The sequence below is a fragment of the Tachysurus fulvidraco genome, chromosome 10 (genome assembly GCF_022655615.1).
Source record: "Tachysurus fulvidraco isolate hzauxx_2018 chromosome 10, HZAU_PFXX_2.0, whole genome shotgun sequence".
NCBI classification, from domain to species: Eukaryota; Metazoa; Chordata; class Actinopteri; order Siluriformes; family Bagridae; genus Tachysurus; species Tachysurus fulvidraco.
In genome coordinates this window covers 17,708,305-17,731,196 of record NC_062527.1, presented here as the reverse complement: position 1 = coordinate 17,731,196, position 22,892 = coordinate 17,708,305, and the positions used below count along the sequence as shown (strand labels likewise).

General features: G+C 36.5%; 1 long non-coding RNA gene and 13 other non-coding genes across 14 annotated transcripts; all 14 read right to left on the bottom strand.

Annotated features, from left to right (window-relative positions):
* Nucleotides 1-3,357: 3,357 nt before the first annotated feature.
* Nucleotides 3,358-6,975, bottom strand: LOC125145704. Its single transcript, XR_007144156.1, has 2 exons — nucleotides 6,324-6,975; nucleotides 3,358-6,214 (listed from the first exon to the last, which is right to left on the bottom strand). It is a non-coding gene; the product is annotated as an uncharacterized LOC125145704 (long non-coding RNA).
* A 4,457-nt stretch (nucleotides 6,976-11,432) lies between these two features.
* LOC125145818 lies at nucleotides 11,433-11,573 on the bottom strand. Its single transcript, XR_007144295.1, has one exon. It is a non-coding gene; the product is annotated as a U4 spliceosomal RNA (small nuclear RNA).
* A 769-nt stretch (nucleotides 11,574-12,342) lies between these two features.
* LOC125145817 lies at nucleotides 12,343-12,483 on the bottom strand. Its single transcript, XR_007144294.1, has one exon. It is a non-coding gene; the product is annotated as a U4 spliceosomal RNA (small nuclear RNA).
* A 764-nt stretch (nucleotides 12,484-13,247) lies between these two features.
* Nucleotides 13,248-13,388, bottom strand: LOC113654992. The gene has a single exon (XR_003443615.1). It is a non-coding gene; the product is annotated as a U4 spliceosomal RNA (small nuclear RNA).
* Nucleotides 13,389-14,152: 764 nt separating this feature from the next.
* Nucleotides 14,153-14,293, bottom strand: LOC113654991. The gene has a single exon (XR_003443614.1). It is a non-coding gene; the product is annotated as a U4 spliceosomal RNA (small nuclear RNA).
* A 771-nt stretch (nucleotides 14,294-15,064) lies between these two features.
* LOC125145816 lies at nucleotides 15,065-15,205 on the bottom strand. Its single transcript, XR_007144293.1, has one exon. It is a non-coding gene; the product is annotated as a U4 spliceosomal RNA (small nuclear RNA).
* A 767-nt stretch (nucleotides 15,206-15,972) lies between these two features.
* On the bottom strand, nucleotides 15,973-16,113 carry LOC113654989. Its single transcript, XR_003443612.1, has one exon. It is a non-coding gene; the product is annotated as a U4 spliceosomal RNA (small nuclear RNA).
* A 760-nt stretch (nucleotides 16,114-16,873) lies between these two features.
* On the bottom strand, nucleotides 16,874-17,014 carry LOC125145824. The gene has a single exon (XR_007144301.1). It is a non-coding gene; the product is annotated as a U4 spliceosomal RNA (small nuclear RNA).
* A 739-nt stretch (nucleotides 17,015-17,753) lies between these two features.
* Nucleotides 17,754-17,894, bottom strand: LOC113654985. The gene has a single exon (XR_003443609.1). It is a non-coding gene; the product is annotated as a U4 spliceosomal RNA (small nuclear RNA).
* A 767-nt stretch (nucleotides 17,895-18,661) lies between these two features.
* On the bottom strand, nucleotides 18,662-18,802 carry LOC113654984. The gene has a single exon (XR_003443608.2). It is a non-coding gene; the product is annotated as a U4 spliceosomal RNA (small nuclear RNA).
* A 764-nt stretch (nucleotides 18,803-19,566) lies between these two features.
* Nucleotides 19,567-19,707, bottom strand: LOC125145815. The gene has a single exon (XR_007144292.1). It is a non-coding gene; the product is annotated as a U4 spliceosomal RNA (small nuclear RNA).
* A 764-nt stretch (nucleotides 19,708-20,471) lies between these two features.
* LOC125145814 lies at nucleotides 20,472-20,612 on the bottom strand. The gene has a single exon (XR_007144291.1). It is a non-coding gene; the product is annotated as a U4 spliceosomal RNA (small nuclear RNA).
* Nucleotides 20,613-21,383: 771 nt separating this feature from the next.
* LOC125145813 lies at nucleotides 21,384-21,524 on the bottom strand. Its single transcript, XR_007144290.1, has one exon. It is a non-coding gene; the product is annotated as a U4 spliceosomal RNA (small nuclear RNA).
* A 764-nt stretch (nucleotides 21,525-22,288) lies between these two features.
* Nucleotides 22,289-22,429, bottom strand: LOC113654990. The gene has a single exon (XR_003443613.1). It is a non-coding gene; the product is annotated as a U4 spliceosomal RNA (small nuclear RNA).
* Between the last annotated feature and the right edge of the window lie 463 nt (nucleotides 22,430-22,892).

The window sequence follows — 22,892 nt, the reverse complement described above, 5'->3', positions numbered from 1 at the left end:
CTGCTCTGATACTGCTGAACATCAGACTGATTATAGACAGACTCAAAACACTGTCCTAATGAAGGGTCGGATTGCTGAGCAGACATTAACTGATCACGAGACATGGGCAAATCTACCTCAGGGCCAGGATAGATATTACTCTCATTTGTCATCTCAATGTTGTCACTAACATTTTTACAAGGTTCCTCCTGAGATATGAAGGACATTGACAAATCAACTACATCACCAAACTTCTTTTGTTGGGAACAGAGAAGAATACTGGTCAATAACTTGAGAAGTATCAGTCACTGGTTCAGAAACTACTTCGGGTAAAATGAACACGCTATTTCCAGCTATGTCATTACCTAGAATGACTGAAACTCCTGCGACTGGTAGCTCTGAGCGCACAGCTACCTTAACCAGCCCAGAGAAATTCTCAATTTCCAAATATACATGATGTAATGGCACACGAATGACCTCCATACCAATACCTTGAATTAAGACAGCACTACCTGCATACGAGGCTTTAGAAAACGGTAGTGTACTTTCCAACACACGTCTGTGCCGAACCAGTATCTCTCAGTACTCTTACAGACTGTTTCATATCCTCAGTACTTAATGAGACATAACCTGAACATACAAAAGATCTAAACATTGGCTCAATGAGGCAGTGACTCTCAGAGATGCCTTTTGAAACCGCTACTGCATTAACCTTTTTAACCTCCGCTGGCTGCTCAGTTTGCTTCCGTTTGAGCACGGGACAGTTGGCAATGATATGACCCATCTCATGACAATAGAAACAAGTACGAGAGCCAGGTGAGGGATTAGCCATGGTTCCAGTTCTATTTGTAGGCTTAAAGGAACGTGCCGATGCATCTTTACGAGATGAGGGTGGACTAAACACAACCTTATGAGTTAATACAAACTCATCTGAAAATATAGCAGCTTTAGACAGGGTTTCAATTTTCTGTTCATTTAAATGCACTACCAACTGTTCTGGCAGACATGACTTAAATTCTTCCAGCAATACCAACTCTTTAAGCTGGTCAAAATCTCTTACCCCACTAGCTGAACACCATTTATCGAGCAGTGTGGTTTTCTCACGTGCAAACTCAACATAGGTCTGGTGAGGAGACTTAACAGTGTTCCTAAAGTTTTGTCTGTAGGCTTCCGGCACAGGCTCATATGCACGGAGCACTGTCGCTTTAACTGTGTCATAATTCAAACTCTGCTCAAGAGTGAGAGCAGAACATGCTTCCTGTGCCTTACCTGACAGTTTACATTGCAGCAACAATGTCCATAAACTTTCTGGCCAGTTCAACGTAGTGGCTATTCTCTCAAAAACTGCAAAGTAGGCATCAACCTCATCTTCTCGGAACACAGGCACTAAACCAATATGTCGGCTAACATCAAAGGCAAACGGACTTACGGATGAGGACTCGGCTGTAGCAGGCGGTGGCCTGGAGCATTCGGAGGCAATAGGAGACGGGGAGGTTGGTTTCGAGGAACTGAACGTTCGTGGCAGCGGCACCGGCTTCTGCCGCTGAGCTGCCAGGTCGAGCTTTTTCCCTTCAATATCCAACTCCCGTTCACGGACTCTCAAGAGCTGCGTGTTGTACTCTTGCCTCTTAATCTCCACTTCAAGCTCCTTTAGAGCGAGCTGCCAACCCGGATCTACCACACCAGCTTGAGGCTGTGCCAGACTTACCTCAGCCTCCTCCAGCTCTGTCCTAGCCTCCGCTCTGTTGTGAACCTGGAGGGGTTGGGTGATCTGTACAGTGCTCCCCGGGAGTGCTTCCCGCTCAGGTAGGACCTGTAGGACTACCTTTTTGCTAGCTGTCCGGCAAACTGGCACATTGAAAAAATCAGCAATGAGGAGCAGATCATCTTTCCTGCACCTATCAAAAGCTTCCAACGAAGGACACAGCGTAAACGTGATTAAATCAAATGCCATGATCCACACAGACAATATACCCACACACACTATAAACTGAATATAAAGAGATCCCGGATGAGCCCCCAAATCTGTTACAACCCAGTCTAGGGTTGGGCTGCACAGTGTTAAAGCTCGGGATTCAGTGATTGGATCTCTTTAAAAATACCACAAGAAACCACACAAGGTAGAATTTGTAGGTAAGTGTATTTACAGATATAAAGTATATATATACAGCCAACAGTACACAGGCATCTCTTCAAGGTGGGCCCAGGCCAAAATAATAAACAAAAAGGGCTAACAGTGAGATAACTATGCTTACCTGAAAACAAAGAAAAGAAAAATACAGGGGAACTTCCCTAACTCCCTACCAAACACACACGGGGGAAAAAGGAACCCACTCCCAAAGAAAAAGGGCAGCCACACCCCTACTGCCAGTGAAACAGTGACAATTGTACAGTGATATATATATATACACAAAATATATATAAATATATATATATATATATATATATATATATATATATATATATATATATATATATATACATACATACATAAAAAAAGTGCAACTCAGCAACAAGTCCAAAGGGTAAACCAAGCTCAGAGTCAAAAAACAGGCGGAAGTCAATACCAGAACAATCACAAAATAACAATAATCCAACTATCACAAACACCACAACAACAAACCACCACTACTAACAACACCCTCCTCCTCCTCCTTCTTCTGATTTTTATTGGCGGATGGCAAACCAACTTTAGGTGCATTTACCGCCACCTACTGAACTGGAGTGTGGAGCACATAATGGTTTGGAAGAAAAATAAATAAATAAATAAAATAAAATAAAAATTAATAATACAACTGTATGTTAAATTCTATTGACCAGTTTTGTTTGTTTTAAGAAAACAACTAATTCCTGGAATATCCTAAACTGTTTTGATTCGTTTCCTAATAGAACCCGAAGGGAGAAATCATTTATACCAAACGATCGTAGTGCTTGAATTAATTTATTTCTTGCTCCTGCATATGCATCACACTCTATAAGTACATGCTCTACTGTTTCTGCTTGACCACACTTATCACAATTTCCATTTTCATGTTTACCCATTTTATATAGACCCTGATTTAATGCACAATGTCCGAGACGCAGTCTTGACATCCCTCCTCCTTCTTCTTCTTCTGCTTCCTCTTTATATAGACCGTTAGTGATGATGTCATCAATATGGGGGCAGGCTCAGGACAGGCTAGGGCAGGTTGCAAACTCTGGCCTGGAATCAACCTGCACACAGACATGTACAAAAAACACAATACAATACCCTATTTTCACGGGTTGTAACAATCTCATCTGTGAATGCTTCCTTTTGAACCATCCTGATAACATGTTCTGTTCTTTCCTTTCATCTAGGCTTGTACTTTCTTGGGTTCTTTGTTTCATGCCTTTGAACTCTTTGATTTTACGTTTTAGCCTAGCAACTGCCTTTACCACCCTTGACCAGTCAGAGAATTTCTGTAGACGAGCCAATAATGATCTGCTCTCCTTTGCCTTGGTGTTACACACAAAAGACTTGCAAAGTTCAGGATCATCATCTTTAATTTCTCCCACCTTGCATTTTCTGTCAGGTAGTTCATTTTGCCAAAGGAACGGTGGTCCTGTGAACCAATTTATGGTCCTAATTTGCTCTGCATCACCACATGATATATCATCCATGAATTTTACATAGTCCTCGAAGTACCTTTGATCTTTCTTAAATCTTCTCTCAAGACATTTCAGGTGGTGTATTGCACATGTTTTTTTATTAGGAAGTTTGGGGTTTTCCCTTTTGAATGGTAATGGCATTTCGTAATGACCATAGCTCTTTTGTGAGATGTTTTCTCTTAAATTTGTCAAGAACTTGACATCCTCTTGGGATACAGGATCGTCCTTTCCAGTTCATTCTGAGAAGTCTGATTCAAGGACCTTTATTATCGCTGAAGAACTCATTTCTTTAACTTTAATTCGGCTTACATAATGTACCTCCGTTTGAAGTTAACAGAAGATTCCCTAATTGGTGTCACTTGCCTTACTACAATACGATGACTGGTTCCGATAGTCGCCATAGTCTACATAAAGATTTCAACTTCACCTAGTTTAAGTGCCTGTAATGATATGACAGGGTTACAAGCAATTTTTACCTCCCTTGTCAGAAATTTAACAAACTGGCTGAAGGAGGGAAAATGATTGCTCTCCTCTTCGACTTCAATAACCTTCCGGTTTCATCTCACCGCAAGCCAATCTGGTAACTTTGAAAGAATCTTTCGATTTTCATTACCGTGAACCATGGCAGCCTCACAACTCCGCAGAAAGTCAACAAACTCTCTAAGCTCGAAGCTGTCTCTAGATTCCATCTTAGGCTACTCCTGGAGCTTGTCTCTGTATGATTTTGCAATTGTAAATGGGTTTCCGTATCTCTCTTCTAAAATCTCCCATGCAGCAGCATAGGCAGATTCAGTTCCAAGTAGGAAATATCCTTCAAGTGCTTTCTTCTCTTGTCCACTTACATACCTATGGAGGTAGTATATCTTTTCCTTATCTTGAATGTTCTTTTGGTCAATCAATGTTTCAAAAGAGAGTCTCCAGTCATTGTACTTCAGTGGATCCCCACTAAATACTGAAGGTTCAGGAACAGGAATTCTGTTTACATTTAAAGCACCTACCAGCACCTTTACAAGTTCTGCTGTACTTTCATTTGAAGAAGTGATTACAGCTCGTGGCACAGGAGATATTTCTGAGAAATCCTTATGATCTTTATCTAGCTTCCTCTTCCTCTCTTTTTATTCTTCTTCTCACCTCTTCTTCTTCTTGCTCTAAATGACGCTTTGCAGCTGCTGCCTCTTGATCAGCTAACTTCCTTTTAACTTGTGCTTCCAGCAGCTGTATTTCCAGTTTTTCTTTATTTAATTCTTGTAACACTTCAAGAACAGCTTCACTTGCAGCAGCTTCAGCCACCACTTCTTGTCGTTTTACAGAAGACCTACTTGAATGTTCTGAAGCTCCATCCAAGATAGAGGAGAATGATTTACAACCTGATTTACAAGTACTTGAATTGAAGAGGGAGCCTGCTTCATGCCAGTCTTGCTCTGCTTCTTCTGGAATTTTTCCCTCCAGTTGACTTAAGGCTCTGGATACAACAAAGTTAGAAATCTCTACACACAAATCCACTCTTCGATGTATGTCTTGATCTGGAGATTTTGTGTAGGTCATCTTAAACACGCTGGACATCGGAGGAAAGACCTCTGACATCACTAATGACATCATGAAAAAATCATCTGTAAGTCATCTGATAAAGCCTCTGCTGATTGTGATAATGTCCGCTTAGAAGATTTAACATGTGTTTTCCAACATGTGTTTGTCATAGATATAGTTAAACCTCTGTTGAAGTGACTTAATTTTTGTAGCCTGCATCTCTCTACCTTTCTCTGTTAGAGTTCTAGTTCTTTTACTACTTAACTGCTGTGCCTTTTCTTGTTGTGCATCAGCACCATCCACTTGACGTTCTTCAGATTGGTCTTGTGAATTATCACTGTCCCTTACCTGAACTGTATTCTCACTAGTAGAAAATATGGACAGATAATAAAACCTCTAAATCAACCTTAAACACTACAAATGTAATGTAAATGTAAATATTGTACTCTTAAACAAAGCAAAAGTTGTTTTTCAGTAGCAATACTTTACAGGAAATTAAATTGTGCAAACAACTTATTTCACTTTGAGAATTACCTTTCAAAATACATAAAACAAACAATTGGTTAACTTTGATATGAATTGTTATAAAACTTTTCTTTAATATTTACAAAGTACTTTAAATCAAAATGAAATGTGTCAATCAACAGAACACTTCAGTTAAAGTCAGAACATTCACAACACACACAGTAACTTCTTTTATTTACAGCAAAAACCTTTAGGAAGACCGAAAAGATCTTTATGACTTAATCCATCACTTCTTATAACTGTATGTTGCTTCTTATATCTTTGTGTGTGTGTGTGTGTGTGTGTGTGTGTGTGTGTGTGTGTGTGTGTGTGTGTGTGTGTGTGTGTGTGTGTAATGCGTGTTTTCGCCTCATCTGTTAATCCTTTGGTGATCATTCACGTGCTGCGAACATGCTGCGACAAGCCTTAGTGCTCCTAGAAACTTGCTGTATCATCCACTCGTGTTGTTGAGCAGTCGAGTTTTCACTGTAACTCCCTCCAAGCACACACAGACACAAGCGGTTCTCCAAAAACTGATTTATTTGAAGACTGGTCTCCAAATCCACCGTGAAAACTAAACAATATTAACAAAATAAAGAAATCACATTAACTTGACAAAAAAAGTGAAATCAAATGCTAAGTGACATCTTACAAACATATAATACAGAAAATAAAGCAAATACCTCGTTGGCTGCATGCTTATGAGAAAGAGAAAGCGTCTTTAATTCTTCCTTATGACCATTCAAGTCCTTTTTGACTGGAACAAACTTTATCGGAGCATACAAAATGTCCGTCCTTGCCGCTAGCCCTTAATGACGAGAAGTCTCACGTCAATTAAGCATTTGAGCACACGCTTACAACGAGACGTCAAAATAAAAGTCCCACAACACACAATAAATAGAATAACACATAAAAGTCTAAACAACAGACACAGCTTATATTCAATGAAAATTGTTATCAAAAGGTAACCAAATAAAATATTGAAGCGGCAGTTACAGCAGCTGTGTCATCAGGAAGTGGCACAAAGCCCATACTAATCCTGGGCTATAATAAAAACAAAAGGAGGAGTGGACAACCAGGAGATAGACAATGGATGTGTTTTATAACATGCTAGATGTGTCTGCATAAAATGCATTTTTTGTTGTGGACCCACAATCACCTAGGGTGGAACTCTCAAGAAAGGTACATCAAATGACATTAAATTAAAACACTTACAAAAAAAAAACAATTTGATCAAATTTGTGATTTGATATCTTGGAATTGAGAGAATATTTATTTCAAAACTCCTCTGAAACTATCTTGAACATTTGTTTGGTAAAAAAAAACAACAACAGTAATCACAGACTAAAAATATTTTTGAAAAGAATCAACATTTATGAAGACACTGTACTGAAAAACATAAATTACATGAACAAAGACAGTGTGAGCAAAACCCTCCCAGATAGCAATTACGTTTGGGCCACATGTGGGTATTATCTGGCACATATGGCCTACACTCAAAAAAATGATTTGTTCATCTTACTTAATTCAATTATGGACAGTGGTTCCACACAAGCAACTTGCGTTTCATTAACATTAATGGAAGGTTTTGAACCTATGTAAACTTCTTGTGTTGTGACAACACAACAGAATAGGGATGAATCTATGTAAAAAAGTAATGTCCAAACAAATCAATGGAATTGCTTCCTTGTAATTTAAACTGTTTAAGTTAACTGGACATAATTTTGTTTATTTAAAATTGGCCAAACAGGTTTAATTCAGCCAACACAAGGAGATTAGTTTCAAATAACTCAATTAAATTATGGACAGTGGTTCCATCCAATTGGCTTTTGTTACTGTTACTCAATGATTTCGATTTAAAGTTACGCCCTTCAAAACAGCATTTGTTTGTGTGTGATTGTCTTGTAGAGTAAAAAAACCCACAAAGAAATGTAACAATTTATAAAGCTGTATTTGCCAAACTTGCAATAAACAGTGTTTTAAACAGCCTGCTCAGTCAATATATTAAAGAGTCTTTGAACATGTGCAAAATTCTTATGCAAAATATAAGATTATCTAAAATAACTTTGCAGTCTTTTGATTCAAAAACAAAGTCAGAAGGTGAAAATTAAAACTCGGCTAACAAGATAACTACAATTAAATAAAATACATTTACAAGAAGGAAAAAAAAGAAAAAAAAGAAAGAAAAAAAAGAAATCAAACATGCAACCAAAATGTCCAGATGGTAGTGTAACGATGTCTAACAATTATTAAATGCCATATATCCTGGATCGCCTCCTCTGCAGTGGCATTGTCTGTATCCTAGAGTGGATATATTTTAAAAAACACATTACTCTTAAATTCCTGTTTATCAGCTTTAAAAAAAAAGCATTTAGAATCCATTTTAAAAAGCATATACTCACAAAACACTCCTGAAACAGTCTGGTAGGTTCTTCATTTAGGTAAGCACAAAGAGCTTTGATTATACACACTCTCCTCACTTCGATGTCATCAGTCTAAAGATTTTCAAATAAGAACAAAGTTTTAAAATTCCAGGCTGTTGTGCTGGGGTAAGTTTGAGCTAAACTATGCAGAACATTATCCATATACAGTAGTGTTATACATGAAACATCTGTCTGACTAGGAAACCAGTGGGCACCAAGAGGTGTTTAATTTTTTCTCCAATTACTCCTCCTCTGTTTGCAAAGATTATATGAACCGACAAAAAAAATCACCTCAGACATATGCTAACGTTAGCAACAAGCACGTGTACATACATACACGCTTGTATGAACCGACCCGAAAAAAAATCACCTCAGACATATGCTAACGTTAGCAACAAGCACGTGTACATACATACACACTTGTATGAACTGACCCGAAAAAAAAATCACCTCAGACATATGCTAACGTTAGCAACAAGCACATGTACATACATACATACATGCTTATATGAACCAACAGAAAAAAAACTTATGCCAGCAAAATACAAACTTTGTAACTGGGAACATATAACACGGCTAACGTTATTAAATGTGACCTGACAGAAATAGCTCATGTTACTGTGAACGGACAGCAAATGAGAAAAAAAATAGCACTTAACATTTAGTAAACTTATTAACATTAAACAAACAACGGTTTTAGAGTAATCATTTATTGTCAGAAAGATTTCTATATATTAGACTATTTACACTCACCGTTTCAAAGTGCTTTCCAAAAACCTCGTCTGACACCATTCACCATCTTTCGCGCTGTCTTCATCCAATACCTTGGAAATCGTCACTTCCGTTTTTTTGAATCGCGAAATTAAATGCTTTACGTTAGTTTAACGACTGATTATTAAGTATAGTGGAACATGACACATTTTAAGTTAATTAAACGCAATACAATAGTGTTTTGATGGGGAATGAAATGTATGTGTGTTATTTTAACAAAACATATTTGGGTAAAACAAACAGTGCTGCAAAACCATTTTTTTGAGTGTAGATGTGGCGTGGCTATACAGATATGGGCCAAATTGTGGCCATATTTGTTTTGCCATAACTTTAAAATCGGCGGGAAATGCTTTCTTGGTTCACAACTCATTTTGAGGTATATGGCCCAGATAACAATGAACACATGAGAACCATATGTGGTTGAGCTATGGCACACAGTGAGAAACACGGACTTGTGGTAAACTTTTGGCTTATACGTGGAAAAACACAAGAATCCTGAAATCAATTGCGGCTGACATCCTCCTCCCACACCTCAGGTTGCTATGCATCTTCCCTCATATTGGTGGAGTGAGACTACGGCGCGAATGTGACTGAGACTCTGGCAGTGGGCGGCATTTCTGCTTTCCTCACGACTGTGTAAGCTACGTTCAGGTAAGTGATTGGCACTTTACAGTCATATAATTGAAATAAGCAGCATTATGTGTCAATATTGCCTGTTATTAAGCGTTTAGTCATTAGTTTAATTGAGCAAAGGGTCAAATTAGCTAATATTTTCCTCAGTTTAAAAGTACATCAGTTCTGTTGTTTTTGGCTATAAATCAACAGTACTTAAGTAAAGTTGGCAGCATATTCACAGGTTGGAGTTTCCCAAGTCAATAACTCCTGAGATAAACGCTGTTACTACACAAATAACACCTCTTTTCTATCGTAGTAATGTAGAGAGGTAGCTACAACCTAATTTTCCTCAAAATCAGCTTTCCTCCGCGGGGGACAAAATACATGTCTCTATGTGCGAACCAAGGGACCGTCTGCAAAGTGCAAAACCCGAAGAGCGAATACTAAAAACAGTCAACTTTGGAGAAATGTCTTTTTGTATAATTTTTATGTTTTTTTTATATGAAAATATTTCCCCCAAAAGTAAAACACATTTCCCCCAAGTAAGTGTTGTAGTATAATTATCAGGACATCAGTGATGTGTGAGCTGAATTTGGTTACAGTACAGTGTATCACGGTGGTTATTGACTGTTTTTTAGTATTCACTTTTCGGGATTTGCACTTTGCAGACGGTCCCTTGGAATCTCTTCATGCACTGAAAGTCATGCATGTCTTTTTTAAAGCAGAATACATCCAGTCTGAATTTTAACCAGTTGGTGAAAAAGTATTCTAAAAACAAAATCTAAATAATTTGTCATAAGAAATTATGGTATTATTATGGCCCACATATTGAAAAATACAATTTGCAATTCCTTTCGAAAATATACTGGAAAATTTATTTTGGTCAATCAGAGGTGGTTAATTATTGCAATTAAAATATTAAAGGAGGAAATATATATTAAATTATTTTTTTCCCTATTAACCTCCAGCTCTAACTTCCATATTGTATTGCTGCTAGCAATATTTAAATTCATCTTTATTGCAGAGACCGAGAGGGGGGGTAGGAGGGAGCGAATGAAGAAACACGAGGCCCAACAAGACACTGCCGACCATCATTAGGCACATCAAAACTCGATTTCTCAATTTAAGTTCTCTGTACAAGTTAATCTGATTTTTTTGTATTTTTTTCTGTGATTTTTATTACTCTGAATACATTCTTAAATGTATTCTTATGTTTACTCTTAAAGCTGCAATTATTTAACCACTTGTTTTGAAGTAAATTGTTTTGAGTACATTTGTTGTTGAGTGTTTCATTTACCTTTAAGTTAATAAGACTTTTACACACTGTCAGCTGCATGTGTGGCACAAAAGAATTTAACAGAACTCAACCATACTAAAATTGCATATAAGGCAAATATTTGGGCCACATTAAATTGTATTATTTGTCTCATGTTTGGTGGAGTTATGGCCCTGCTTTGGTTCAGTTTTGGCAAAGAAGAGGTGTGCCATATTTGGGCCACATAAATTACATTTGGCTCATGCTTGGTAAACTTACGGCACGGCTTTGGTTCAGTTTTGGCAAAGAAGATGTGGGTCATATCTGGGCCGATAAACACAAACTAATCTGGGCCACAGCTCAGCTGTTTGTCTGGGCCAAAGGAAATTTGCTGACTGGGCTTTCGCTGCTACAGCAGAAAAGGGGCGGGGTCCAAAAAGACAGGTAGATCCATTTGAATTAATGCTCGTAGCCATCTATCCGTAAAAAATCTAGAAAACCTGCTTGAAGGACAAAAACCTGCTTAATTGCAAGACTACTTTTAATGAAAAAGCGATTTAAACAATTTAGCTATTATTAAAAAATTGTCTACAGAAACCATAAACAACACAAAAAAAGTCGAAGCAAAAACATTCTATGAAACAAAAATAAAACGAGACATCGGTTACAGTTAGACTAAAAAACCAACAACACAATCGTTTCTTTTCTTTTCAACATACTTTTAAAGGTCTCATAAGAGACCATCAAAAATTGCCACGGCTGACTATTTTTCAAGTCATCCAGGCGGGGTATTGGGTAAAGTTTTCAACCAGCAATGATCGCGCCTCGGATTGGCCTCATAAGCTACGATATTGCCTCTGCGCAAGAATAAAGACGACGGTCACAACCACATATGCCAACAAGCAGAAAGCAGACGATCAAGGATGGTAAGTCCAAAAACATCGCCCAAGCGCTATTATATCAATCACAGATCTAAGACAAGTACGAAAATCCTGCCAGTATTTGAGTGAAAGAACACATGGTTAAGAATTTCCCACTAACAAGATGTCAAGAAAGGTACATCAAATGGCATTAAATTAAAACACTTACAAAAAAAATATTTTTTTGATAAAATTTCCAATTTCATATCTTGGAAGTGAGGGAATATTTATTTCAAAACTCCTCTAAAACTATTTAGAGCATTTGTTTGGAAGAAAACACCACAGTAATCACAGACTGAAAATATTTTTGAAAAGAATCAACATTTATGAAGACACGGTACTGAAAAACATAAATTACATGAACAAAGACAGTGTGAGCAAAACCCTTTCGCTGCTACAGCAGAAAAGGGGCGGGGTCCAAAAAGACAGGTAGATCCATTTGAATTTACGTAATGCTCGTAGCCATCTATCCGTAAAAAATCTAGAAAACCTGCTTGAAGGACAAAAACCTGCTTAATTGCAAGACTACTTTTAATGAAAAAGCGATTTAAACAATTTAGCTATTATTAAAAAATTGTCTACAGAAACCATAAACAACACAAAAAAAGTCGAAGCAAAAACATTCTATAAAACAAAAATAAAACAAGACATCGGTTACAGTTAGACTAAAAAACCAACAACACAATCGTTTCTTTTCTTTTCAACATACTTTTAAAGGTCTCATAAGAGACCATCAAAAATTGCCACGGCTGACTATTTTTCAAGTCATCCAGGCGGGGTATTGGGTAAAGTTTTCAACCAGCAATGATCGCGCCTCGGATTGGCCTCATAAGCTACGATATTGCCTCTGCGCAAGAATAAAGACGACGGTCACAACCACATATGCCAACAAGCAGAAAGCAGACGATCAAGGATGGTAAGTCCAAAAACATCGCCCAAGCGCTATTATATCAATCACAGATCTAAGACAAGTACGAAAATCCTGCCAGTATTTGAGTGAAAGAACACATGGTTAAGAATTTCCCACTAACAAGATGTCAAGAAAGGTACATCAAATGGCATTAAATTAAAACACTTACCAAAAAAATGTTTTTTTTTTGATAAAATTTCCCATTTCATATCTTAGAATTGAGGGAATATTTATTTCAAAACTCCTCTAAAACTATTTAGAACATTTGTTTGGAAGAAAACACCACAGTAATCACAGACTGAAAATAGTTTTTGAAAAGAATCAACATTTATGAAGACACGGTACTGAAAAACATAAATTACATGAACAAAGACAGTGTGAGCAAAACCCTTTCGCTGCTACAGCAGAAAAGGGGCGGGGTCCAAAAAGACAGGTAGATCCATTTGAATTAATGCTCGTAGCCATCTATCCGTAAAAAATCTAGAAAACCTACTTGAAGGACAAGAACCTGCTTAATTGCAAGACTACTTTTAATGAAAAAGCGATTTAAACAATTTAGCTATTATTAAAAAATTGTCTACAGAAACCATAAACAACACAAAAAAAGTCGAAGCAAAAACATTCTATAAAACAAAAATAAAACGAGACATCGGTTACAGTTAGACAAAAATAACCAACAACACAATCGTTTCTTTTCAACATACTTTTAAAGGTCTCATAAGAGACCATCAAAAATTGCCACGGCTGACTATTTTTCAAGTCATCCAGGCGGGGTATTGGGTAAAGTTTTCAACCAGCAATGATCGCGCCTCGGATTGGCCTCATAAGCTACGATATTGCCTCTGCGCAAGAATAAAGACGACGGTCACAACCACATATGCCAACAAGCAGAAAGCAGACGATCAAGGATGGTAAGTCCAAAACATCGCCCAAGCGCTATTATATCAATCACAGATCTAAGACAAGTACGAAAATCCTGCCAGTATTTGAGTGAAAGAACACATGGTTAAGAATTTCCCACTAACAAGATGTCAAGAAAGGTACATCAAAAGGCATTAAATTAAAACACTTACAAAAAAAATATTTTTTTGATAAAATTTCCAATTTCATATCTTGGAATTGAGGGAATATTTATTTCAAAACTCCTCTAAAACTATTTAGAACTTTTGTTTGGAAGAAAACACCACAGTAATCACAGACTGAAAATATTTTTGAAAAGAATCAACATTTATGAAGACACGGTACTGAAAAACATAAATTACATGAACAAAGACAGCGTGAACAAAACCCTTTCGCTGCTACAGCAGAAAAGGGCCGGGGTCCAAAAAGACAGGTAGATCCATTTGAATTAATGCTCGTAGCCATCTATCCGTAAAAAATCTAGAAAACCTGCTTGAAGGACAAAAACCTGCTTAATTGCAAGACTACTTTTAACGAAAAAGCGATTTTAAACAATTTAGCTATTATTAAAAAAATGTCTACTGAAACCATAAACAACACAAAAAAAGTCGAAGCAAAAACATTCTATAAAACAAAAATAAAACGAGACATCGGTTACAGTTAGACTAAAAAACCAACAACACAATCGTTTCTTTTCTTTTCAACATACTTTTAAAGGTCTCATAAGAGACCATCAAAAATTGCCACGGCTGACTATTTTTCAAGTCATCCAGGCGGGGTATTGGGTAAAGTTTTCAACCAGCAATGATCGCGCCTCGGATTGGCCTCATAAGCTACGATATTGCCTCTGCGCAAGAATAAAGACGACGGTCACAACCACATATGCCAACAAGCAGAAAGCAGACGATCAAGGATGGTAAGTCCAAAAACATCGCCCAAGCGCTATTATATCAATCACAGATCTAAGACAAGTACGAAAATCCTGCCAGTATTTGAGTGAAAGAACACATGGTTAAGAATTTCCCACTAACAAGATGTCAAGAAAGGTACATCAAATGGCATTAAATTAAAACACTTACCAAAAAAAGTTTTTTTTTGATAAAATTTGCCATTTCATATCTTGGAATTGAGGGAATATTTATTTCAAAACTCCTCTAAAACTATTTAGAGCATTTGGTTGGAAGAAAACACCACAGTAATCACAGACTGAAAATATTTTTGAAAAGAATCAACATTTATGAAGACACGGTACTGAAAAACATAAATTACATGAACAAAGACAGTGTGAGCAAAACCCTTTTGCTGCTACAGCAGAAAAGGGGCGGGGTCCAAAAAGACAGGTAGATCCATTTGAATTTACGTAATGCTCGTAGCCATCTATCCGTAAAAAATCTAGAAAACCTGCTTGAAGGACAAAAACCTGCTTAATTGCAAGACTACTTTTAATGAAAAAGCGATTTAAACAATTTAGCTATTATTAAAAATTGTCTACAGAAACCATAAACAACACAAAAAAAGTCGAAGCAAAAACATTCTATAAAACAAAAATAAAACAAGACATCGGTTACAGTTAGACTAAAAATAACCAACAACACAATCGTTTCTTTTCTTTTCAATATACTTTTAAAGGTCTCATAAGAGACCATCAAAAATTGCCACGGCTGACTATTTTTCAAGTCATCCAGGCGGGGTATTGGGTAAAGTTTTCAACCAGCAATGATCGCGCCTCGGATTGGCCTCATAAGCTACGATATTGCCTCTGCGCAAGAATAAAGACGACGGTCACAACCACATATGCCAACAAGCAGAAAGCAGACGATCAAGGATGGTAAGTCCAAAAACATCGCCCAAGCGCTATTATATCAATCACAGATCTAAGACAAGTACGAAAATCCTGCCAGTATTTGAGTGAAAGAACACATGGTTAAGAATTTCCCACTAACAAGATGTCAAGAAAGGTACATCAAATGGCATTAAATTAAAACACTTACCAAAAAAAATATTTTTTTGATAAAATTTCCAATTTCATATCTTAGAATTGAGGGAATATTTATTTCAAAACTCCTCTAAAACTATTTAGAACATTTGTTTGGAAGAAAACACCACAGTAATCACAGACTGAAAATAGTTTTTGAAAAGAATCAACATTTATGAAGACACGGTACTGAAAAACATAAATTACATGAACAAAGACAGTGTGAGCAAAACCCTTTCGCTGCTACAGCAGAAAAGGGGCGGGGTCCAAAAAGACAGGTAGATCCATTTGAATTAATGCTCGTAGCCATCTATCCGTAAAAAATCTAGAAAACCTACTTGAAGGACAAGAACCTGCTTAATTGCAAGACTACTTTTAATGAAAAAGCGATTTAAACAATTTAGCTATTATTAAAAAATTGTCTACAGAAACCATAAACTACAAAAAAAAAGTCGAAGCAAAAACATTCTATAAAACAAAAATAAAACGAGACATCGGTTACAGTTAGACAAAAATAACCAACAACACAATCGTTTCTTTTCTTTTCAACATACTTTTAAAGGTCTCATAAGAGACCATCAAAAATTGCCACGGCTGACTATTTTTCAAGTCATCCAGGCGGGGTATTGGGTAAAGTTTTCAACCAGCAATGATCGCGCCTCGGATTGGCCTCATAAGCTACGATATTGCCTCTGCGCAAGAATAAAGACGACGGTCACAACCACATATGCCAACAAGCAGAAAGCAGACGATCAAGGATGGTAAGTCCAAAAACATCGCCCAAGCGCTATTATATCAATCACAGATCTAAGACAAGTACGAAAATCCTGCCAGTATTTGAGTGAAAGAACACATGGTTAAGAATTTCCGACTAACAAGATGTCAAGAAAGGTACATCAAAAGGCATTAAATTAAAACACTTACAAAAAAAATATTTTTTTGATAAAATTTCCCATTTCATATCTTGGAATTGAGGGAATATTTATTTCAAAACTCCTCTAAAACTATTTAGAACATTTGTTTGGAAGAAAACACCACAGTAATCACAGACTGAAAATATTTTTGAAAAGAATCAACATTTATGAAGACACGGTACTGAAAAACATAAATTACATGAACAAAGACAGTGTGAGCAAAACCCTTTCGCTGCTACAGCAGAAAAGGGGCGGGGTCCAAAAAGACAGGTAGATCCATTTGAATTAATGCTCGTAGCCATCTATCCGTAAAAAATCTAGAAAACCTGCTTGAAGGACAAAAACCTGCTTAATTGCAAGACCACTTTTAATGAAAAAGCGATTTAAACAATTTAGCTATTATTAAAAAATTGTCTACAGAAACCATAAACAACACAAAAAAAGTCGAAGCAAAAACATTCTATAAAACAAAAATAAAACGAGACATCGGTTACAGTTAGACAAAAATAACCAACAACACAATCGTTTCTTTTCAACATACTTTTAAAGGTCTCATAAGAGACCATCAAAAATTGCCACGGCTGACTATTTTTCAAGTCATCCAGGCGGGGTATTGGGTAAAGTTTTCAACCAGCAATGATCGCACCTCGGATTGGCCTCATAAGCTTCGATATTGCCTCTGCGCAAGAATAAAGACAAGCAGAAAGCAGACGATCAAGGATGGTAAGTCCAAAAACATCGCCCAAGCGCTATTATATCAATCACAGATCTAAGACAAGTACGAAAATCCTGCCAGTATTTGAGTGAAAGAACACATGGTTAAGAATTTCCCACTAACAAGATGTCAAGAAAGGTACATCAAAAGGCATTAAATTAAAACACTTACCAAAAGAAAATGTATAAAATTTCCCATTTCATATCTTGGAATTGAGGGAATATTTATTTCAAAACTCCTCTAAAACTATTTAGAACATTTGTTTGGAAGAAAACACCACAGTAATCACAGACTGAAAATATTTTTGAAAATAATCAACATTTATGAAGACACGGTACTGAAAAACATAAATTACATGAACAAAGACAGTGTGAGCAAAACCCTTTCGCTGCTACAGCAGAAAAGGGGCGGGGTCCAAAAAGACAGGTAGATCCATTTGAATTCACGTAATGCTCGTAGACATCTATCCGTAAAAAATCTAGAAAACCTGCTTGAAGGACAAAAACCTGCTTAATTGCAAGACTACTTTTAATGAAAAAGCGATTTAAACAATTTAGCTATTATTAAAAAATTGTCTACAGAAACCATAAACAACACAAAAAAAGTCGAAGAAAAAACATTCTATAAAACAAAAATAAAACGAGACATCGGTTACAGTTAGACTAAAAAACCAACAACACAATCGTTTCTTTTCTTTTCAACATACTTTTAAAGGTCTCATAAGAGACCATCAAAAATTGCCACGGCTGACTATTTTTCAAGTCATCCAGGCGGGGTATTGGGTAAAGTTTTCAACCAGCAATGATCGCGCCTCGGATTGGCCTCATAAGCTACGATATTGCCTCTGCGCAAGAATAAAGACGACGGTCACAACCACATATGCCAACAAGCAGAAAGCAGACGATCAAGGATGGTAAGTCCAAAAACATCGCCCAAGCGCTATTATATCAATCACAGATCTAAGACAAGTACGAAAATCCTGCCAGTATTTGAGTGAAAGAACACATGGTTAAGAATTTCCCACTAACAAGATGTCAAGAAAGGTACATCAAATGGCATTAAATTAAAACACTTACCAAAAAAATGTTTTTTTTTGATAAAATTTCCCATTTCATATCTTAGAATTGAGGGAATATATATTTCAAAACTCCTCTGAAACTGTTTAGAACATTTGTTTGGAAGAAAACACCACAGTAATCACAGACTGAAAATAGTTTTTGAAAAGAATCAACATTTATGAAGTCACGAAACTGAAAAACATAAATTACATGAACAAAGACAGTGTGAGCAAAACCCTTTCGCTGCTACAGCAGAAAAGGGGCGGGGTCCAAAAAGACAGGTAGATCCATTTGAATTAATGCTCGTAGCCATCTATCCGTAAAAAATCTAGAAAACCTACTTGAAGGACAAAAACCTGCTTAATTGCAAGACCACTTTTAATGAAAAAGCGATTTAAACAATTTAGCTATTATTAAAAAATTGTCTACAGAAACCTTAAACAACACAAAGAAAGTCGAAGCAAAAACATTCTATAAAACAAAAATAAAACGAGACATCGGTTACAGTTAGACTAAAAAACCAACAACACAATCGTTTCTTTTCTTTTCAACATACTTTTAAAGGTCTCATAAGAGACCATCAAAAATTGCCACGGCTGACTATTTTTCAAGTCATCCAGGCGGGGTATTGGGTAAAGTTTTCAACCAGCAATGATCGCGCCTCGGAATGGCCTCATAAGCTACGATATTGCCTCTGCGCAAGAATAAAGACGACGGTTACAACCACATATGCCAACAAGCAGAAAGCAGACGATCAAGGATGGTAAGTCCAAAAACATCGCCCAAGCGCTATTATATCAATCACAGATCTAAGACAAGTACGAAAATCCTGCCAGTATTTGAGTGAAAGAACACATGGTTAAGAATTTCCGACTAACAAGATGTCAAGAAAGGTACATCAAAAGGCATTAAATTAAAACACTTACAAAAAAAATATTTTTTTGATAAAATTTCCCATTTCATATCTTGGAATTGAGGGAATATTTATTTCAAAACCCCTCTAAAACTATTTAGAACATTTGTTTGGAAGAAAACACCACAGTAATCACAGACTGAAAATATTTTTGAAAAGAATCAACATTTATGAAGACACGGTACTGAAAAACATAAATTACATGAACAAAGACAGTGTGAGCAAAACCCTTTCGCTGCTACAGCAGAAAGGGGGCGGGGTCCAAAAAGACAGGTAGATCCATTTGAATTAATGCTCGTAGCCATCTATCCGTAAAAAATCTAGAAAACCCACTTGAAGGACAAGAACCTGCTTAATTGCAAGACCACTTTTAATGAAAAAGCGATTTAAACAATTTAGCTATTATTAAAAAATTGTCTACAGAAACCATAAACAACACAAAAAAAGTCGAAGCAAAAACATTCTATAAAACAAAAATAAAACGAGACATCGGTTCAGTTAGACGAAAATAACCAACAACACAATCGTTTCTTTTCTTTTCAACATACTTTTAAAGGTCTCATAAGAGACCATCAAAAATTGCCACGGCTGACTATTTTTCAAGTCATCCAGGCGGGGTATTGGGTAAAGTTTTCAACCAGCAATGATCGCGCCTCGGATTGGCCTCATAAGCTACGATATTGCCTCTGCGCAAGAATAAAGACGACGGTCACAACCACATATGCCAACAAGCAGAAAGCAGACGATCAAGGATGGTAAGTCCAAAAACATCGCCCAAGCGCTATTATATCAATCACAGATCTAAGACAAGTACGAAAATCCTGCCAGTATTTGAGTGAAAGAACACATGGTTAAGAATTTCCCACTAACAAGATGTCAAGAAAGGTACATCAAAAGGCATTAAATTAAAACACTTACAAAAAAAATATTTTTTTGATAAAATTTCCCATTTCATATCTTGGAATTGAGGGAATATTTATTTCAAAACTCCTCTAAAACTATTTAGAACATTTGTTTGGAAGAAAACACCACAGTAATCACAGACTGAAAATATTTTTGAAAAGAATCAACATTTATGAAGACACGGTACTGAAAAACATAAATTACATGAACAAAGACAGTGTGAGCAAAACCCTTTCGCTGCTACAGCAGAAAAGGGGCGGGGTCCAAAAAGACAGGTAGATCCATTTGAATTAATGCTCGTAGCCATCTATCCGTAAAAAATCTAGAAAACCTGCTTGAAGGACAAAAACCTGCTTAATTGCAAGACCACTTTTAATGAAAAAGCGATTTAAACAATTTAGCTATTATTAAAAAATTGTCTACAGAAACCTTAAACAACACAAAGAAAGTCGAAGCAAAAACATTCTATAAAACAAAAATAAAACGAGACATCGGTTACAGTTAGACTAAAAAACCAACAACACAATCGTTTCTTTTCTTTTCAACATACTTTTAAAGGTCTCATAAGAGACCATCAAAAATTGCCACGGCTGACTATTTTTCAAGTCATCCAGGCGGGGTATTGGGTAAAGTTTTCAACCAGCAATGATCGCGCCTCGGATTGGCCTCATAAGCTACGATATTGCCTCTGCGCAAGAATAAAGACGACGGTCACAACCACATATGCCAACAAGCAGAAAGCAGACGATCAAGGATGGTAAGTCCAAAAACATCGCCCAAGCGCTATTATATCAATCACAGATCTAAGACAAGTACGAAAATCCTGCCAGTATTTGAGTGAAAGAACACATGGTTAAGAATTTCCCACTAACAAGATGTCAAGAAAGGTACATCAAATGGCATTAAATTAAAACACTTACCAAAAAAATGTTTTTTTTTTTTGATAAAATTTCCCATTTCATATCTTAGAATTGAGGGAATATATATTTCAAAACTCCTCTGAAACTGTTTAGAACATTTGTTTGGAAGAAAACACCACAGTAATCACAGACTGAAAATAGTTTTTGAAAAGAATCAACATTTATGAAGTCACGAAACTGAAAAACATAAATTACATGAACAAAGACAGTGTGAGCAAAACCCTTTCGCTGCTACAGCAGAAAAGGGGCGGGGTCCAAAAAGACAGGTAGATCCATTTGAATTAATGCTCGTAGCCATCTATCCGTAAAAAATCTAGAAAACCTGCTTGAAGGACAAAAACCTGCTTAATTGCAAGACCACTTTTAATGAAAAAGCGATTTAAACAATTTAGCTATTATTAAAAAATTGTCTACCGAAACCTTAAACAACACAAAGAAAGTCGAAGCAAAAACATTCTATAAAACAAAAATAAAACGAGACATCGGTTACAGTTAGACAAAAATAACCAACAACACAATCGTTTCTTTTCTTTTCAATATACTTTTAAAGGTCTCATAAGAGACCATCAAAAATTGCCACGGCTGACTATTTTTCAAGTCATCCAGGCGGGGTATTGGGTAAAGTTTTCAACCAGCAATGATCGCGCCTCGGATTGGCCTCATAAGCTACGATATTGCCTCTGCGCAAGAATAAAGACGACGGTCACAACCACATATGCCAACAAGCAGAAAGCAGACGATCAAGGATGGTAAGTCCAAAAACATCGCCCAAGCGCTATTATATCAATCACAGATCTAAGACAAGTACGAAAATCCTGCCAGTATTTGAGTGAAAGAACACATGGTTAAGAATTTCCCACTAACAAGATGTCAAGAAAGGTACATCAAATGGCATTAAATTAAAACACTTACCAAAAGAAAATGTATAAAATTTCCCATTTCATATCTTGGAATTGAGGGAATATTTATTTCAAAACTCCTCTAAAACTATTTAGAACATTTGTTTGGAAGAAAACACCACAGTAATCACAGACTGAAAATATTTTTGAAAATAATCAACATTTATGAAGACACGGTACTGAAAAACATAAATTACATGAACAAAGACAGTGTGAGCAAAACCCTTTCGCTGCTACAGCAGAAAAGGGGCGGGGTCCAAAAAGACAGGTAGATCCATTTGAATTCACGTAATGCTCGTAGACATCTATCCGTAAAAAATCTAGAAAACCTGCTTGAAGGACAAAAACCTGCTTAATTGCAAGACTACTTTTAATGAAAAAGCGATTTAAACAATTTAGCTATTATTAAAAAATTGTCTACAGAAACCATAAACAACACAAAAAAAGTCGAAGCAAAAACATTCTATAAAACAAAAATAAAACGAGACATCGGTTACAGTTAGACTAAAAAACCAACAACACAATCGTTTCTTTTCTTTTCAACATACTTTTAAAGGTCTCATAAGAGACCATCAAAAATTGCCACGGCTGACTATTTTTCAAGTCATCCAGGCGGGGTATTGGGTAAAGTTTTCAACCAGCAATGATCGCGCCTCGGATTGGCCTCATAAGCTACGATATTGCCTCTGCGCAAGAATAAAGACGACGGTCACAACCACATATGCCAACAAGCAGAAAGCAGACGATCAAGGATGGTAAGTCCAAAAACATCGCCCAAGCGCTATTATATCAATCACAGATCTAAGACAAGTACGAAAATCCTGCCAGTATTTGAGTGAAAGAACACATGGTTAAGAATTTCCCACTAACAAGATGTCAAGAAAGGTACATCAAATGGCATTAAATTAAAACACTTACCAAAAAAATGTTTTTTTTTGATAAAATTTCCCATTTCATATCTTAGAATTGAGGGAATATTTATTTCAAAACTCCTCTGAAACTGTTTAGAACATTTGTTTGGAAGAAAACACCACAGTAATCACAGACTGAAAATAGTTTTTGAAAAGAATCAACATTTATGAAGACACGGTACTGAAAAACATAAATTACATGAACAAAGACAGTGTGAGCAAAACCCTTTCGCTGCTACAGCAGAAAAGG